Source organism: Vicugna pacos, unplaced genomic scaffold (assembly GCF_048564905.1).
Source record: "Vicugna pacos unplaced genomic scaffold, VicPac4 scaffold_20, whole genome shotgun sequence".
NCBI lineage: Eukaryota > Metazoa > Chordata > Mammalia > Artiodactyla > Camelidae > Vicugna > Vicugna pacos.
The window spans coordinates 20,718,575-20,728,786 of record NW_027328741.1 but is presented as its reverse complement, the minus strand read 5'-3'; positions in this window follow the sequence as shown (position 1 = coordinate 20,728,786).

Sequence of the window (10,212 nt, the reverse complement as noted above, 5' to 3'; positions counted from 1 at the left end):
GTTCGAATTCGAGCATTTTTCACAGAAAAATAGTTCTGGAGCGATTTGCACCTATTAGGTATGTAATTTACATGAATTCCATCAACATGGCTTTCCGGGTTCCGTATATGCTACATGTATGACGTATTTGACAAACATGCATTCCTGAGTTGAGAGCATGTGGATTTCTAATATTTCATTCTCTACAAAAGGAATATTTTCATCTAGACACGTGTAGAAATTTTCACAAGCTTTCCCAAACACCAGGTTCAATTCGTTAATTTTTCACAGAAAAATAGTTCTGGAACGATTACCACCTAACAGATATATAATTTACATGTATTCCAACAACAACGCATTCCGGGTTCCGTACATTCTACATGTATGACGGATTTGACAATCATGCGTTTCTGACTTGTGAGCATGTGGATTAAAGACCTTTCACCCTCCGAACAAGGCGTATAAAAACGTAGAAATATTTACTCTTACTTCATAGGTTTTTCCTATCACCAGGTTCTAAAATCGGACATTTGGCACCAGAAAAAACTCTTTGAGCGAATTCTCACCAATATACATGTAATTTACATTGTTTACATAACCATGGAATTCCGTATTACGAGCATGTTTCATACATCACGGATTCCTCAAACATGCATTTCTGAGTTGTGAACATGCGCATGACTGATGTTTCAACCACCAAACAAGTTACCTATGCACTCTGAAATATTTACTTTGACTTTGTAGCTTCTTCCTATCACCAGTTTCAAGAATCACACTTTGATCCCACAAAAACCCTCTTGGAGCGAATTCTTCCCTAGACATATGTAATTTGCATAGATTCCATCTACATGATATTCCGTGTTACGTACATGCTACATACATGACGGATTCGACAAATATACATTCCTGAGTTGAGGGCATCTGGATTACTAATCTTTCCTCCTCTATAAAAGTACTATTTTCATCTAGACACGTGTACACATTTTCACAAGCTTTCCCTAAAACCAGGTTCGAATTCGTGCATTTTTCACAAAAAAATATTTCTGGAGCGATTTCCACCTAATAGGTATGTAATTTACATGAATTACATCAACATGGCATTCCGGGTTCCGTACATGCTACATGCATGACGGATTCGGCAATCATGAGGTCTGACTTGTGAGCATGTGGATTACTGACCTTTCATCCACCAAACAATGCGTATATACACTTAGAATTATTTACTCTGACTTCATAGATTTTTCTATCACCAGGTTCTAAAATCGGACATTTGGCACCAGAAAACACTCTTTGAGCGAATTCTCACCAATACACATGTAAATTACATTGTTTACATAACCATGGAATTCCGTATTACGAGCATGTTTCATGCATCACGGATTCCTCAAACATGCATTTCTGAGTTGTGAACATGCGCATGACTGATATTTCAACCACCAAACAAGTTACGTATGCACTCTGAAATATTTACTTTGACTTTGTAGCTTCTTCCTATCACCAGTTTAAAGAATCACACTTTGATCCCAGAAAAACCCTCTTGTTGCGAATTCTACCCTAGAGATATGTAATTTGAGTAGATTCCATCTACATGATATTCCGTGTTCCTTACATGCTACATACGTGACGGCTTTGACAAACATGCATTCCTGAGTTGAGAGCATGTGGATTAAAAATCTTTCATCCTCTATAAAAGGAATATTTTCATCTAGACCCGTGTACACATTTTCACATGCTTTCCCTAACACCAGGTTCGAATTCGTGCATTTTTCACAGAAAAATAGTTCTGGAGCGATTTCCACCTAATAGGTATGTAATTTAAATGAATTCCATCAACATGGCTTTCCGGGTTCCGTACATGCTACATGTATGACGGATTTGACAAACATGCATTCCTGAGTTGAGAGCATGTGGATTACTAATCTTTCATCCTCTATAAAAGGAATATTTTCATCTAGAAACGTGTACAAATTTTCACAAGCTTTCCCTAACCCCAGGTTCATATTCGTGAATTTCTCACAGAAAAATAGTTCTGGAACGATTTCCACCTAACAGATATGTAATATACATGTATTCCAACAACATGGCTTTCCGGGTTCCGTACATGCTACATGTATGACGGATTTGGCAATCATGCGTTTCTGACTTGTGAGCATGTGGATTACACACCTTTCACCCTCCGAACAAGGCGTTTATAGACTTAGAAATATTTACTCTGACTTCATAGATTTTCCTATCACCAGGTTCTAAAATCGGATATTTGGCACCAGAAAACACTCTTTGAGCGAATTCTCACAAATACACATGTAATTTACATTGTTTACATAACCATGGCATTCCGTATTACGAGCATGTTTCATGCATCACGGATTCTTCAAACATGCATTTCTGAATTGGGAACATGCGCATGACTGATGTTTCAACCACCAAACAAATTACCTATGCACTCTGAAATATTTACTTTGACTTTGTAGCTTCTTCCTATCACCAGTTTCAAGAATCACACTTTGATCCCACAAAAACCCTCTTGGAGCGAATTCTTCCCTAGACATATGTAATTTGAACAGATTCCTTCTACATGATATTCCGTGTTCCGTACATGCTACATACATGACGGTTTTGTCAAACATGCATTCCTGAGTTGAGAGCATGTGGATTACTAATCTTTCATCCTCTATAAAAGGAATATTTTCATCTTGACACGTGTACACATTTTCACAATCTTTCCCTAACACCAGGTTCTAATTCGTGAATTTTTCACAGAAAAATAGTTGTGGAACGATTTCCACCTAACAGATATGTAATTTACATGTATTCCAACAACATGGCATTCCGGGTTCCGTACATTCTACATGTATAACGGATTTGACAATCATGCGTTTCTGACTTGTGAGAATGTGGATTACAGATCTTTCACGCTCCGAACAAGGCGTATAAAGACTTAGAAATATTTACTCTGACTTCATAGGTTTTTTGTATCACCAGGTTCTAAAATCGGACATTTGACACCAGAAAACACTCTTTGAGTGAATTCTCACCAATACACATGTAATTTACATTGTTTACATAACCATGGCATTCCGTATTACGAACATGTTTCATGCATCACGGATTCCTCCAACTTGAATTTCTGAGTTGTGAACATGCGCATGACTGATGTTTCAATCACCAAACAAGTTACCTATGCACTCTGAAATATTAATTTTGAATTCGTAGCTTCTTCCTATCACCAGTGTCAAGAATCACACTTTGATCCCAGAAAAACCCTCTTGGAGCGAATTCTTCCCTAGACATATGTAATTTGAATAGATTCCATCTACATGATATTCCGTGTTCCTTACATGCTACATACATGACGGCTTTGACAAACATGCATTCCTGAGTTGAGAGCATGTGGATTACTAATCTTTCATCCTCTATAAAAGGAATATTTTCATCTAGACTCGTGTACACATTTTCACAAGCTTTCCCTAACACCAGGTTCAAATTCGTGCATTTTTCACAGAAAAATATTTCTGGAGCGTTTTCCACCTAACAGATATGTAATTTACATGTATTCCAACAACATGGCTTTTCGGGATCCGTACATGCTACATGTATGACGAATTTGGCAATCATGCGTTTCTGACTTGTGAGCATGTGGATTACACACCTTTCACCCTCCAAAAAAGGCGTATATTGACTTACAAATATTTCCTCAGACTTCATAAGTTTTTCCTATCACCATGTTCTAAAATCGGACATTTGGCACCAGAAAACACTCTTTGAGCCAATTCTCACCAATACACATGTAATTTACATTGTTTACATAACCATAGAATTCCGTATTACGAGCATGTTTCATTCATCACGGTTTCCTCAAACATGCATTTCTGAGTTGTGAACATGCGCATGACTGATGTTTCAACCACCAAACAAGTTACTTATGCACTCTGAAATATTTATTTTGACTTCGTATCTTCTTCCTAACACCAGTTTCAAGAATCACACTTTGATCCCAGAAAAACCCTCTTGGAGCGAATTCTACCCTAGAGATATGTAATTTGAGTAGATTCCATCTACATGATATTCCGTGTTCCTTACATGCTACATACGTGACGGCTTTGGCAAACATGCATTCCTGAGTTGAGAGCATGTGGATTAATAATCTTTCATCCTCTATTAAAGGAATATTTTCATCTAGACCCGTGTACACATTTTCACAAGCTTTCCCTAACACCAGGTTCGAATTCGTGCATTTTTCACAGAAAAATAGTTCTGGAGCGATTTCCACCTAATAGGTATGTAATTTACATGAATTCCATCAACATGGCTTTCCGGGTTCCGTACATGCTACATGTATGACGGATTTGACAAACATGCATTCCTGAGTTGAGAGCATGTGGATTACTAATCTTTCATCCTCTATAAAGGAATATTTTCATCTAGACACGTGTACACATTTTCACAAACTTTCCCTAACACCAGGTTCAAATTCGTGAATTTTTCTCAGAAAAATAGTTCTGGAACGATTTCCACCTAACAGATATGTAATATACATGTATTCCAACAGCATGGCATTTCGGGTTCCGTAAATTATACATGCATGACGGATTCGGCAATCATACAGTTCTGACTTGTGAGCATGTGGATTACTGACCTTTCATCCACCAAACAATGCGTATATACACTTAGAATTATTTACTCTGACTTCATAGATTTTTCTATCACCAGGTTCTAAAATCGGACATTTGGCACCAGAAAACACTCTTTGAGCGAATTCTCACCAATACTCATGTAATTTACATTGTTTACATAACCATGGAATTCCGTATTACGAGCATGTTTCATGCATCACGGATTCCTCAAACATGCATTTCTGAGTTGTGAACATGCGCATGACTGATGTTTCAACCACCAAACAAGTTACTTATGCACTCTGAAATATTTATTTTGACTTCGTAGCTTCTTCCTATCACCAGTTTCAAGAATCACACTTTGATCCCACAAAAACACTCTTGGAGCGAATTTTCCCTAGAGATATGTAACTTGAATAGATTCCATCTACATGATATTCCGTGTTCCGTACATGCTACATGTATGACGGATTTGACAAACATGCATTCCTGAGTTGAGAGCATGTGGATTACTAATCTTTCACCCTCTATAAATGGAATATTTTCATCTAGACACGTGTACAAATTTTCACAAGCTTTCCCAAACACCAGGTTCAATTCGTGAATTTTTCACAGAAAAATAGTTCTGGAACGATTTCCACCTAACAGATATGTAATTTACATGTATTCCAACAACATGGCATTCCGGGTTCCGTACATTCTACATGTATGACGGATTTGACAATCATGCGTTTCTGACTTGTGAGCATGTGGATTAAAGACCTTTCACCCTCCGAACAAGGCGTATAAAAACGTAGAAATATTTACTCTGACTTCATAGGTTTTTCCTATCACCAGGTTCTAAAATCGGACATTTGGCACCAGAAAAAACTCTTTGATTGAATTCTCACCAATACACATGTAATTTACATTGTTTACATAACCATGGCATTCCGTAATACGAAAATGTTTCATGCATCACGGATTCCTCAAACTTGAATTTCTGAGTTGTGAACATGCACATGACTGATATTTCAACCACCAAACAAGTTACTTTTCACTATGAAATATTTATATTGACTTCGTTGTTTCTTCCTATCACCAGTTTCAAGAATCACACTTTGATCCCAGAAAAAATTCTTGGAGCGAATTCTACCCTAGAGATATGTAATTTGAATAGATTCCATCTACATGATATTCCGTGTTCTTACATGCTACATACATGATGGCTTTGACAAACATGCATTCCTGAGTTGAGACCATGTGGATTTCTAATCTTTCCTCCTCTATAAAAGTACTATTTTCATCTAGACACGTGTACACATTTTCACAAGCTTTCCCTAAACCCAGGTTCGAATTCGTGCATTTTTCACAGAAAAATAGTTCTGGAACGATTTCCACCTAACAGATATGTAATTTACATGTATTCCAACAACATGGCATTCCGGGTTCCGTACATTATACATGTATGACGGATTTGGCAATCATGCGTTTCTGACTTGTGAGCATGTGGATTAGAGACCTTTCACCCTCCGAACAAGGCGTATAAAGACTTAGAAGTATTTACTCTGTCTTCATAGGTTTTTCCTATCACCAGGTTCTAAAATCGGACATTTGGCACCAGAAAACACTCTTTGAGCGAATTCTCACCAATACACATGTAATTTACATTGTTTACATAACCATGGAATTCCGTATTACGAGCATGTTTCATGCATCACGGATTCCTCAAACATGCATTTCTGAGTTGTGAACATGCGCATGACTGATATTTCAACCAGCAAACAAGTTATTTTGCACTATGAAATATTTATTTTGACTTTGTTGCTTCTTCCTATCATCAGTTTCAAGAATCACACTTTGATCCCAGAAAAAACCTCTTGGAGCGAATTCTACCCTAGAGATATTTAATTTGAATAGATTCCATCTACATGATATTCCGTGTTCTTACATGCTACATAAATGACGGCTTTGACAAACATGCATTCCTGAGTTGAGAGCATGTGGATTACTAATCTTTCATCCTGTATAAAAGGAATATTTTCATCTAGACCCGTGTACACATTTTCACAAGCTTTCCCAACACCAGGTTCGAATTCGTGCATTTTTCACAGAAAAATAGTTCTGGAGCGATTTCCACCTAATAGGTATATAATTTACATGAATTCCATCAACATGGAATTCAGGGTTCCGTACATGCTACATGCAATTCGGATTCGGCAATCATGCAGTTCTGACTTGTGAGCATGTGGATTACTGACCTTTCATCCACCAAACAATGCGTATATACACTTAGAATTATTTACTCTGACTTCATAGATTTTTCTAACACCAGGTTCTAAAATCGGATATCTGGCACCAGGAAACACTCTTGGAGCGAATTCTCACAAATACACATATAATTTTCACTGTTTCCATAACCATGGCATTCCGAATTACGAACATGTTTCATGCATCTCGGATTCCTCAAACATGCATTTCTGAATTGTGAACATGCACATGACTGATATTTCAACCACCAAACAAGTTACCTATGCACTCTGAAATATTTACTTTGACTTTGTAGCTTCTTCCTATCACCAGTTTCAACAATCACACTTTGATCCCACAAAAACCCTCTTGGAGCGAATTCTTCCCTAGACATATGTAATTTGCATAGATTCCTTCTACATAATATTCCGTGTTCCGTACATGCTACATACATGATGGATTCGACAAATATACATTCCTGAGTTGAGGGCATCTGGATTATAATCTTTCCTCCTCTATAAAAGTACTATTTTCATCTAGACACGTGTACACATTTTCAAAAGCTTTACCTAACACCAGGTTCGAATTCGTGCATTTTTCACAGAAAAATATTTCTGGAGCGATTTCCACCTAATAGATATGTAATTTACATGTATTCCATCAACATGGCATTCCGGGTTCCGTACATTCTACATGTATAACGGATTTGACAATCATGCATTTCTGACTTGTGAGCATGTGGATTACAGACCTTTCACCCTCCAAACAAGGCGTATAAAAACTTAGAAATATTTACTCTGACTTCATAGGTTTTTCCTATCACCAGGTTCTAAAATCGGACATTTGGCACCAGAAAAAACTCTTTGAGCGAATTCTCACCAATACACATGTAATTTACATTGTTTACATAACCATGGAATTCCGTATTACGAGCATGTTTCATGCATCAAGGATTCATCAAACATGCATTTCTGAGTTGTGAACATGCGCATGACTGATGTTTCAAACACCAAACAAGTTACTTATGCACTCTGAAATATTTACTTTGACTTTGTAGCTTCTTCCTATCACCAGTTTCAAGAATCATACTTTGATCCCACAAAAACACTCTTGGAGCGAATTCTTCCCTTGACATATGTAATTTGCATAGATTCCATCTACATGATATTCCGTGTTCCGTACATGCTACATACATGACGGCTTTGACAAACATACATTCCTGAGTTGAGAGCATGTGGATTACTAATCTTTCATCCTCTATAAAAGGAATATTTTCATCTAGACATGTGTACACATTTTCACAAGCTTTCCCTAAAACCAGGTTCGAATTCGTGCATTTTTCACAAAAAAATATTTCTGGAGCGATTTCCACCTAATAGGTATGTAATTTACATTAATTCCATCAACATGGCATTCCGGGTCCCGTACATGCCACATGTATGACGAATTTGACAAACATGCACTCCTGAGTTGAGAGCATGTGGATTACTAATCTTTCATCTTCTATTAAAGGAATATTTTCATCTAGACACGTGTACAAATTTTCACAAGCTTTCCCTAGCACCAGGTTCAAATTCGTGAATTTTTCACAGAAAAATATTTCTGGAACGATTTCCACCTAACAGATATATAATTTAAATGTATTCCAACAACATGGCATTTCGGGTTCCGTACATTCTACATGTATGACGGATTTGGCAATCATGCGTTTCTGACTTGTGAGCATGTGGATTACTTACCTTTCATCCACCAAACAATGCGTATATACACTTAGAATTATTTACTCTGACTTCATAGATTTTTCTATCACCAGGTTCTAAAATCGGACATCTGGCACCAGAAAACACACTTTGATCGAATTCTCACCAATACACATGTAATTTACATTGTTTACATAACCATGGAATTCCATATTACGAGCATGTTTAATGCATCAAGGATTCCTCAAACATGCATTACTGAGTTGTGAACATGCGCATGACTGATGTTTCAACCACCAAACAAGTTACCTATGCACTCTGAATTATTTACTTTGACTTTGTAGCTTCTTCCTATCACCAGTTTCAAGAATCACACTTTGATCCCACAAAAAACCTTTTGGAGCCAATTCTTCCCTAGACATATGTAATTTGCATAGATTCCATCTATATGATATTCCGTGTTACTTACATGCTACATACATGACGGATTCGACAAATATACATTCCTGAGTTGAGGGCATCTGGATTACTAATCTTTCCTCCTCTATAAAAGTACTATTTTCATCTAGACACGTGTACACATTTTCACAAGCTTTCCCTAAAACCAGGTTCGAATTCGTGTATTTTTCACAAAAAATATTTCTTGAGCGATTTCCACCTAATAGGTATGTAATTTACATGAATTCCATCAACATGGCATTCCGAGTTCCGTACATGCTACATGCATGACGGATTCGGCAATCATGCAGCTCTGACTTGTGAGCATGTGTATTACTGACCTTTCCTCCACCAAACAATGCGTATATACACTTAGACTTATTTACTCTGACTTCATAGATTTTTCTATCACCAAGTTCTAAAATCGGACATCTGGCACCAGAAAACACTCTTTGAGCGAATTCTCACCCATACACATGTAATTTACATTGTTTACATAACCATGGAATTCCGTATTATGAACATGTTTCATGCATCACGGATTCCTCAAACTTGAATTTCTGAGTTGTGAACATGCGCATGACTGATGTTTCAAACACCAAACAAGTTACCTATGCACTATGAAATATTTATTTTGACTTCGTAGCTTCTTCCTATCACCAGTTTCAAGAATCACACTTTGATCCCAGAAAAACCCTCTTGGAGCGAATTCTTCCCTAGACATATGTAATTTGAATAGATTCCATCTACATGATATTCCGTGTTCCTTACATGCTTCATACATGACGGCTTTGACAAAAATGCATTCCTGAGTTGAGAGCATGTGGATTACTAATATTTCATCCTCTATAAAAGGAATATTTTCATCTAGACACGTGTACACATTTTCACAAGCTTTCCCTAACACCAGGTACGAATTCGTTCATTTTTCACAGAAAAATAGTTCTGGAGCGTTTTCCACCATACAAATATGCAATTTACATGTATTCCAACAACATGGCATTCCGGGTTCCGTACATGCTACATTTATGATGGATTTGGCAATCATGCGTTTCTGACTTGTGAGCATGTGGATTACAGACCTTTCACCCTCCGAACAAGGCGTATATAGACTTAGAAATATTTACTCTGACTTCATAGGTTTTTCCTATCACCAGGTTCTAAAATCGGACATTTGGCACCAGAAAACACTCTTTGAGTGAATTCTCACAAATACACATGTAATTTACATTGTTTACATAACCATGGCATTC